Source organism: Micrasema longulum, unplaced genomic scaffold (assembly GCF_059751315.1).
Source record: "Micrasema longulum isolate JH-2025_06_02 unplaced genomic scaffold, ASM5975131v1 h1tg001505l, whole genome shotgun sequence".
Lineage (NCBI taxonomy): Eukaryota > Metazoa > Arthropoda > Insecta > Trichoptera > Brachycentridae > Micrasema > Micrasema longulum.
The window spans coordinates 72,501-82,500 of NW_028278689.1; the positions used below are offsets into that span (position 1 = coordinate 72,501).

At 51.2% G+C, this 10,000-nt stretch overlaps 2 non-coding genes and 1 pseudogene across 2 annotated transcripts; all 3 read right to left on the reverse strand.

Moving 5' to 3' along the window:
- LOC148275141 (large subunit ribosomal RNA) overlaps window positions 1-4,795 on the reverse strand; it is a 7,971-nt pseudogene extending 3,176 nt beyond the window's left edge.
- A 331-nt stretch (window positions 4,796-5,126) lies between these two features.
- Window positions 5,127-5,288, reverse strand: LOC148275142 (5.8S ribosomal RNA). The gene has a single exon (XR_015824106.1). It is a non-coding gene; the product is annotated as a 5.8S ribosomal RNA (ribosomal RNA).
- Window positions 5,289-5,575: 287 nt separating this feature from the next.
- Window positions 5,576-7,515, reverse strand: LOC148275143 (small subunit ribosomal RNA). The gene has a single exon (XR_015824108.1). It is a non-coding gene; the product is annotated as a small subunit ribosomal RNA (ribosomal RNA).
- Window positions 7,516-10,000: the final 2,485 nt, after the last annotated feature.

Genomic DNA, 10,000 nt, shown 5'->3' on the forward strand with positions numbered 1-10,000 from the left:
TGGAAAATTGAGCCGGCAAGCCGGTCGACTTTACTGCATGTAATAAGCCTTCATGGGAGACAGAATCGTACGCCTTTGCCATGTCCAAAGAGGCCATGAACATCGGTTTCAGATTCCGCCTCGATTCATTAAGCAGTGAACTTAGCACGGAAATATTTTCCGCACAGCCATCGTCGAAACATCGCTGGCGGGGGTCAATTAGCCGCAGCTTGAGTAATCGAGTGGCTAGGATCTTGTGGAAATGCCTCACGATTACGGATGAGATTGAAATAGGGCGGTAATCCGAAGGTTGCCCTGTGCCTCCTTTCTTGGGCACGAAGATGGTTCTACTCGCTAAGGCGGAGATGGGAAATCCGCCGACAGCGAGTACGATGTTGAACAACATACAAACAACATCGGGTGGTACCGCTCTCCAGCTCCTTGGCGAGACCTTGTCAGGGCCTGCCGCTGAAGTTAGCGCTACTCTCCCGTCGTACACCTCACGTCTTGAGACAGGTCTCCACAGACTAGCCAAGCCTTCTTTCTCACGGTAGATCAGCTCGTGGGGGCTGGCTACCAGAACTTTCGATTGTTGGGTGACCACTGCCGACCAGTACTCAACCATACTCTCGTACGGCGGTAGTGCTGGATCGGACTCGGTCACCGCCTCGCCGTCCAGAATAGCTTTCACGCAGCGCGACATGTTTGATCTAAACATACTCTGCGTGTCTGCATACTCTTTGTTGCGACGAGCACGTCTACTCATTCCGGCTGACTCGACATTGGTGGCTCGGGGAGCGGAAGGATTACCAGACGGTTGTGGAAATATGCCACTTAGCCATTCAGACAACGCTGAGAAGATTGTTGCTTGATCGGCGTTATTCGCTACGGATCTGCCGATTGCAACTAATTCTGGAATTTTGAAACATTCATTTGGGGCTGATGAGAGTACGTCGGCCAAACGTACTATCTCATCTACAATTGAGTCGCTTCTATCATTTGAACTGCTTGTCTCGAGATGCGAGGTAGAGTCGGATACATTATCTTCATGGACCAGGCGCTCATCTTCGTGGGGGTCCCCTGACGAGCCAGCCACCTGCACGCTCAGCTCCGCTATGTACCTCAGCACCGCGGACTTGTGCCCGGCCTTACGCCGTTGGCCTTTAACAGCCTCCAGCGATCGGCCGGGACACTTGTCCGTCAGATACGTTAGCAACTGCGGAACATTGCTTATTGTGCCGATGGCCTCCTGCTTCGCCAGAAGATCGCTCTCCTCTGCGGACCATCGAGCTTTCACTGGAAGCTGCACTTCAGCTTCGAAGTCCTCTGGGTGAGCACGACGTCGATGAACGCCAAGTCCAATTTGGGAATCGAATGAGCGATTGCAACTGTGACAGATGAAATTTGTTTGGTCGCTGACAACTGCGACTTCTCCAGCTTGGGCGGACTGGCGGTGACTCCTGGTCATGTGGGTTCTCAAACCACGTTGAGAGCGTAAAACAGCTCGGCACACGGGACAGACGTGCGCCTCGCTTTCATCATTTTCCGGACGGTTCGGGTGCGTCCGGTCACCAAGCCGAAGTGTTGGCGGGGCAGGCCGTTCTGGCTGCCCCGAATTAAGGCTCGTCCGAGGCTCGTTTTGATTGTTCATACCAACACAATAAAGGGCGATGGGCTGGCAACCCAACGCCCCTGGGTTTCTGCCCCTTACCCATATTTCAATTCTAATTCGCTGCGGAGTGACTCGGGTTACACCCTGTCTCGAGGACAGGGTACATGGGGGGCCAGTTGCAAAGGCGAAGGGGTTCCGTGTTCATTGCCCCTCACTAAAGTGACAGTCAGACGTCCACTGCATGTAAAACATGGGGACCACTCTGCTCGCTCATTGCTTGTAGTACCCTTCTCGTCCTCCGCAGCCTCTCTTGACTCCCACTTTATCCGGGCTTGTCACCGGCGCGGCACACAAAAGTCGACAAGTTGTAGACGTCCACTGGTTCTCAGTCTACCGACCTACATGTGTGCCGTGGCGTGGTTTTAAGAGAGTCATAGTTACTCCCGCCGTTTACCCGCGCTTAATTGAATTTCTTCACATTGACATTCAGAGCACTGGGCAGAAATCACATTGCGTCAACACCCGCGAGGGCCATCGCAATGCTTTGTTTTAATTAGACAGTCGGATTCTCCTTGTCCGTGCCAGTTCTGAGTTGACCGTCGTCCGGCGGTCGTACAGGTCACCGGGCGTGCGCGAACACGCCGGTGCCACACAGCGAGGAAGATCCGAGGGGTGGCCAAGGCGAGGCGCCGGGTGACGGAGATCCACACCCGCGAGGCACCCAGAGGGCACCGCGCGGGGAGACCCCGCCCGGCTTCCACGTCTCGGCCGATGACCTCTTCCCGACCAGGCCCGACACGCCACGGCCCTCAGAGCCAATCCTTATCCCGAAGTTACGGATCCAACTTGCCGACTTCCCTTACCTACATTATTCTATCGGCTAGAGGCTCTTCACCTTGGAGACCTGCTGCGGATATGGGTACGAGCCGGCGCGACATCTCCGCGTATCCCTCACCTGAATTTTCAAGGTCCGAGGGGCCGATCCGGACACCGCCGCATCGGCGATGCTCTTCGCGTCCCGAGCCCTATCTCCCCGCTATGGGATTCCAGGGCGCTCGAACGCTCAGGCAGAAAAGATAACTCTCTCCGGATCTCCCGTCGGCGTCTTCAGGCCACTTTGGGTTACCCCGACGAACTCTCTTGCGAGGGAACGATTTTTAAGACGGTTCCGCAGCCGGGTTCCGGAACTGCAACCGGATTCCCTTTCGCCCGACGGGTGTGATATTATTATAATGTATATATATATAACTTTACACCATCATCAACATCGGATTTCTCCTAGGGCTTAGGATCGACTAACTCGCGTGCAACGGCTGTTAACGCGAAACCCTTCTCCACATCAGCCCTCAAGGACCTCGCTTGAGTATTTGCTACTACCACCAAGATCTGCGCCGACGGAGGCTCCAGGCGGGCTCACGCCCAGACCCTTCTGCGCACACCGCCGCGGCCATCCTACTCGTCGCGGCTTCAAAACGATCGCACGGCACGAGACCGCACGAACGTCCCGCTTGCCTGCGACGGTCGAGTATAGGCTGAACGCTACAGCGCCATCCATTTTCAGGGCTGGTTGCTTCGGCAGGTGAGTTGTTACACACTCCTTAGCGGATTCCGACTTCCATGGCCACCGTCCTGCTGTCATGAGCGACCAACGCCTTTTATGGTCTCCGATGAGCGTTCATTGGGCGCCTTAACTCGACGTTTGGTTCATCCCACAGCGCCAGTTCTGCTTACCAAAATTGGCCCACTTGGCACTCCCATCCGAGCTCCTACTTCATCTTCGAGCAAGAAGGAGATCTCACCCATTTAAAGTTTGAGAATAGGTTGAGGCCATTTCGGCCCCAATGCCTCTAATCATTCGCTTTACCGGATGAGACTGTCAGAATGGCGGAATAAATTCCGTCATGTTTCTCGAGCGCCAGCTATCCTGAGGGAAACTTCGGATGGAACCAGCTATTAGATAGTTCGATTAGTCTTTCGCCCCTATACCCAGTTCGGACGATCGATTTGCACGTCAGAATCGCTTCGGTCCTCCATCAGGGTTTCCCCTGACTTCGACCTGACCAGGCATAGTTCACCATCTTTCGGGTCCCAGCGTGTACGCTCTCAGTGCGTCTCGATAATCGCACGGGGGCTTTCTCGAAACGCCTCGGGAATGCGGCGGGGCGTCTGACGACGCCCGCGCATCTTCCCTGCGGCCGGCTCGAGGCCGACCTTTCACTTTCATTTCGCCTCTGGGTTTATCAGTGTTCCCAATGACTCGCGCACATGCTAGACTCCTTGGTCCGTGTTTCAAGACGGGTCCTGTGAGTGCCCAAAACAAAACCACCGCCGACCGGGACGCGTCCCGTCCGAGAGCGCGCCACTAGCCACGGACATCCGAAACGCGACACCCGCGACGCACTGGGCGCCGGGGGCCACGAGAAGGAAGCCGCTGTGACGCGACGGACGCCCTCCGAAGGGGCGGACGCGATCCTCGTTCTCTACCGTCGCTTTAAAACTCGCCCCGGCCGTGGACGCCGCGGCTCCGCCCCGCAGAGCGAGGCGGGACAGCCGCACGGCGCATTCGACCGAGGCGCAACGGGTCGCGGTGTTATACTGAGAGAGAAGTGCACGCGCTCCGGGAGCCCGGCTGCGCACCCGGACACCCCCCGCCCCGACAACGAGTGCCGAAGGGCGGAGGTGTGCGCCGGGACGCGGGCTCCGACGGAAGACACGATGAATCTCTCCGTTCGCTCGTTTGAGTTCCACAGGTTTACCCCTGAACGGTTTCACGTACTCTTTAACTCTCTCTTCAAAGTTCTTTTCAACTTTCCCTCACGGTACTTGTTCGCTATCGGTCTCGTGGTAGTATTTAGCCTTAGATGGAGTTTACCACCCACTTAGGGCTGCACTCTCAAGCAACCCGACTCTGGGGAGAGAGACCGTCGCGGCCGGCTACCGTCACCACGGGCCTGGCACCCTCTGCGGGTAAGCGGGCCCCGTTCAAGATGAACTTGGACAGGCAGCCGTGACTAATGACCGCGCGTGTATATATTACTCTCCTCCCTAACGCTACATTTCCCGGCGGCCCGCCTGGGCCGCAGGATTCAGCGCTGGGCTCTTCCCGTTTCGCTCGCCGCTACTCGGGGAATCCTCGTTAGTTTCTTTTCCTCCGCTTACTGATATGCTTAAGTTCGGCGGGTGATCTCTCCTGATTTGAGGTCGACAACAAAAAAAAAATTCATATATATATATATATATAAATATACATATATATGAATAATATAAACGCTCTCCGGTTTCGCACGGACCCCGCGCGCGACGCAGAGCGCGAAGAAACGCCCCCGCGCGCCGGCCCGTGAGGACCGGCGGCGGGTTTCACAGCGTCGTCGCTAGCTCGAAAAGCGTCTCGGGGGGACCGAGAGAGCGCGCCAAGTCAAATTTGACCGGACGTCCGTCCGGCGCTCGCGCGCCGGCGGACGACAGACCGGCAACACTCTCGCCGAATCTTCTCTCCGAAGAGAGAAGACGGCGAAGTCTGGTCGCATTGTGTGCGCGACCCTCAAACAGGAGTGGTCCGTCGACAAACTAAGTCTTGCTCGGACCGCAATGTGCGTTCGAAATGTCGATGCTCATGTGTCCTGCAGTTCACACTCTGACGCGCATTTAGCTGCGTTCTTCATCGACCCACGAGCCGAGTGATCCGCCGTTCAGGGTAATAGTGTTTTATGATATATATATATATATATATATTTGTTTATCGGTTGCGTTTTTTTTCTTTTTTCTCTATCGGAAAAAAAATTACATTTTTCACAGAATATAGCCGGACGCGGGAATCGGGCCGACAGACCCGCCTCCCGCGACACCGGCAGTCCGCGGTTCGCGGCGGCGCCCTAGGGCGAAATTCCGCCGCAGTGTTTGCTTATTTTGCGCTCTGCGCGTGTGTATAAATATATTTATACTATATAAAAGAATGAAAATTCATTTTATATTATATTTCACAGGAAATGATCCTTCCGCAGGTTCACCTACGGAAACCTTGTTACGACTTTTACTTCCTCTAAATGATCAAATTCGGTCAAACTTTCCGACGCGTCGGATGCCCGAGACGAGCTTCCGCGCACCAGTCCGAAGACCTCACCAAATCATCCATCGGTAGTAGCGACGGGCGGTGTGTACAAAGGGCAGGGACGCAATCAACGCGAGCTGGTGACTCGCTTTTACTAGGAATTCCTCGTTCATGGGGGAGAATTGCAAACCCCAATCCCTATCACGAAGGGGTTTCATCGGGTTACCCGGGCCGTTAGGCCAAGGAGGACACGCTGATCCCTTCAGTGTAGCGCGCGTGCGGCCCAGGACATCTAAGGGCATCACAGACCTGCTATTGCTCAATCTCGTGCGGCTATATATACCGCCGGTCCCTCTAAGAAGATTTTCATTGTACGCCGGTAGTGAAGACCGCGAAACACACTTCCGCGACGCGAACGCCGCAAGATGCGCGCCCGCGGACTCCTGTGATACCGGTTGCACGTCTATTTAATAGGCTAGAGTTACGTTCGTTACCGGAATTAACCTGACAAATCGCTCCACCAACTAAGAGCGGCCATGCACCACCACCCACCGAATCGAGAAAGAGCTGTTAATCCGTCAATCCTTCCAGTGTCCGGGCCTGGTGAGTTTTCCCGTGTTGAGTCGAATTAAGCCGCAGGCTCCACTCCTGGTGGTGCCCTTCCGTCAATTCCTTTAAGTTTCAGCTTTGCAACCATACTCCCCCCGGAGCCCGAAAGCTTTGGTTTCCCGGGAGCTGCCCACCGGGTTAAAATTATGAAACTTCGGCGGATCGCTGGCTGGCATCATTTATGGTTAGAACTACAGCGGTATCTAATCGCCTTCGAACCTCTAACTTTCGTTCTTGATTAATGAAAACACCTTTGGCAAATGCTTTCGCTTTAGTCCGTCTTGCGACGATCCAAGAATTTCACCTCTAACGTCGCAATACGAATGCCCCCAGTTGTCCCTATTAATCATTACCTCTGGTATCAGAAAGCCAACAAAACAGAACCGAGGTCCTATTCTATTATTCCATGCGTACAATATTCAGGCAAGTGTTAGCCCGCTTTGAGCACTCTAATTTGTTCAAAGTAAACAGCCGCGACGGCCCGCCTCGGCGCGCGGCCGCCCGCGAGGACGACCGCAACACACTGGCGGTGGACGCACCGGCGAGAAGCCCCGCAGACGTGCCTGTCGTACCGCATTCGGTAGACCGACACCGCAGGACACAATTTCAACTACGAGCTTTTTAACCGCAACAACTTTAGTATATGCTATTGGAGCTGGAATTACCGCGGCTGCTGGCACCAGACTTGCCCTCCAATGGATCCTCGTTAAAGGATTTAAAGTGTAATCATTCCGATCACGAGGCCTCGGACGAGTCCCGTATCGTTATTTTTCGTCACTACCTCCCCGTGCCGGGAGTGGGTAATTTGCGCGCCTGCTGCCTTCCGTGGATGTGGTAGCCGTTTCTCAGGCTCCCTCTCCGGAATCGAACCCTGATTCCCCGTTACCCGTGACAACCATGGTAGTCGCATAAACTACCATCGACAGTTGATAAGGCAGACATTTGAAAGATGCGTCGCCGGTGCTAGACCGTGCGATCAGCACAAAGTTATCTAGAATCATCTCGAATGGCGACGGACGGGGCGCGAACCCCGCCGCCGATTGGTTTTTGATCTAATAAAAGCATCCCTCCCGTTGCCGGTCGGGACCTCGTTTGCATGTATTAGCTCTAGAATTGCCACAGTTATCCAAGTAACTATGTACGATCTAAGGAACCAAAACTGATATATTGAGCCATTCGCGGTTTCACCTTAATTCGGCTTTTACTGAGACTTGCATGGCTTAGTCTTTGAGACAAGCATATGATTACTGGCAGGATCAACCAGGGAGCTGTTCATTTCTATATCGCTCCAGGATACGAAGGGCGTCTGAGGCGCGACGGAGTCACCCGCCGCGACACGCTCTTTATGTTCGCACCTATTTAACTCACATTCTCGCTCGCTCGAGTTTACACTCTCGCGATTCACGAGTCTGTTCGTTTTACTTTTAAATTCACTTTAACAAGTGAACGCTGGACCTGACGAGACGGACCACATGGATCTTCTCTTTGGCCAAAAATTTAATTCCCTTTCGTCAAATATTAACGTACGAGAGCGCACGCCTTCGGCGCGGCAATAGTGGGGACGTGGATTAGAATCCTACGACCGTTCTCGTTTTTGTTCACGGTGTTCTCTGCTTGCGCGGAACTCCAGAGTTTGTACACGGGCGAAGTGCAATGCTCGCTCAGCCGCACAAAGGAGCTGAACGGCCACACGACGTTGATTTTCGCAAATGTAAAGCCGGCGCGGCATATCGGCCGCCGCAATGTGCGAACGCGGTGAAAAATGTATTTCAGCTAACGCCATGAGAGACGCGCATAAGATACGTACGGCGACGGGTGTCGGCGTCTCGCACGCCGGGCCGCCAGCCATGCGGGGAGCCTACGCGCGTTTCAGGCGAAACGTAAACGAGCCGATGGGTAAAACGCGCGGTACGGCCGCGACTTGGCAAATTCTGCGAGATGATTTTATTTTTTCTTTTCTTTTTTCGTTTGAGAAGACGAATGTGGAAAGAGATTATGATTGAAAAATTAGACTTATAATTTGGGTAGGAAATATTTTTGTTTTTTTTTTTTTTATTTTCTTTTTTTTATTTTTTTTTTTATTTCACATTCACATTTGGATCGGAAGGAGGGACGAAATAAAAATCGGCGGGGGTGCATTTCGGATCATCGCTCGGTGGAAATATTCGATAAACGAAAAATTTAAGTTTCACGCGGAGCGCGCTCGCGACCGCCGCGAGACGTCTCGCCGGGAGGGGGCCTCGTTCTCGCATTAAAACTCGGCGAGAGGGTATAAAATATTTCTAAGTTTTTTTGTTTTTTTTTTTTTTTCTAATTTCACATTCACTTTTGAATCGGAAGGAGGAACGAAATAAAAATCGGCGGGGGTGCATTTCGGATCGTCGCTCGGTGGAAATATTCGATAAACGAAAAATTTAAGTTTCACGCGGAGCGCGCTCGCGACCGCCGCGAGACGTCTCGCCGGGAGGGGGCCTCGTTCTCGCATTAAAACTCGGCGAGAGGGTATAAATTATTTCTAAGTTTTTTTTTTTTTTTTTTTTTTCTAATTTCACATTCACTTTCGAATCGGAAGGAGGAACGAAATAAAAATCGGCGGGGGTGCATTTCGGATCGTCGCTCAGTGAAGTAAACGAAAAATTTAAGTTTCACGCGGAGCGCGCTCGCGACCGCCGCGAGACGTCTCGCCGGGAGGGGGCCTCGTTCTCGCATTAAAACTCGGCGAGAGGGTATAAAATATTTCTAAGTTTTTTTGTTTTTTTTTTTTTTTTTAATTTCACATTCACTTTCGAATCGGAAGGAGGAACGAAATAAAAATCGGCGGGGGTGCATTTCGGATCGTCGCTCAGTGAAGTAAACGAAAAATTTAAGTTTCACGCGGAGCGCGCTCGCGACCGCCGCGAGACGTCTCGCCGGGAGGGGGCCTCGTTCTCGCATTAAAACTCGGCGAGAGGGTATAAATTATTTCCATGTTTATTATTATTTAGTTTATGAATTATTCATTTATTTATTAGGGCTATGTATAGCGTGTGAGCTCGCCAATATATGGCAGTAAAATTTTTATTGTCTTTGAATTTCCTAGAGTTTTAACCATCGAAAAAAAAGAAGATTGCAAATAAAATCAACAGACAATGGAAATTTGATGTGTATTATTTTAATAGATTGTTTATAACAGAAAAATACATAGAGAAATATGCATTTTTATTTTTTGTAATAAAAACATAAAATTTCCATTGTCTGTTGATTTTATTTGCAATCTTCTTTTTTTTCGATGGTTAAAACTCTAGGAAATTCAAAGACAATAAAAATTTTACTGTCATATATTGGCGAGCTCACGGGCTATACTTACGCCATTTATTATTATTAGTTATTATTTATATCAGCTGGTCTCCAGCTGGTCCGACGGTGCGAGCGTCCACCTTCGCTTATGTTCAATGCAATTCGGACACTTGGCAAATTTACCACGTGTTTTACTTACTAACGGATATTGAAATACATTTTATTTATTTATTTATTTTATTTTGTTTATTAAGAAAAACAACAGCAATACAAAGAAATATACACAACATAATAAAAAAAACATAAAATAAAGCCAAATCAGTTTTTCACATAAATACAATTATAAAAATCCAGTTCAGTTAAATATCAATTATAGAAGTGCATGTGTGCGAGTTTTTTTTTGTGTGTGAGGATGCGTGTGTAAAAAAGTGGAGTGTGGTTTTGGTAGGTATGTGAATATGTGTGTGATTGTATAT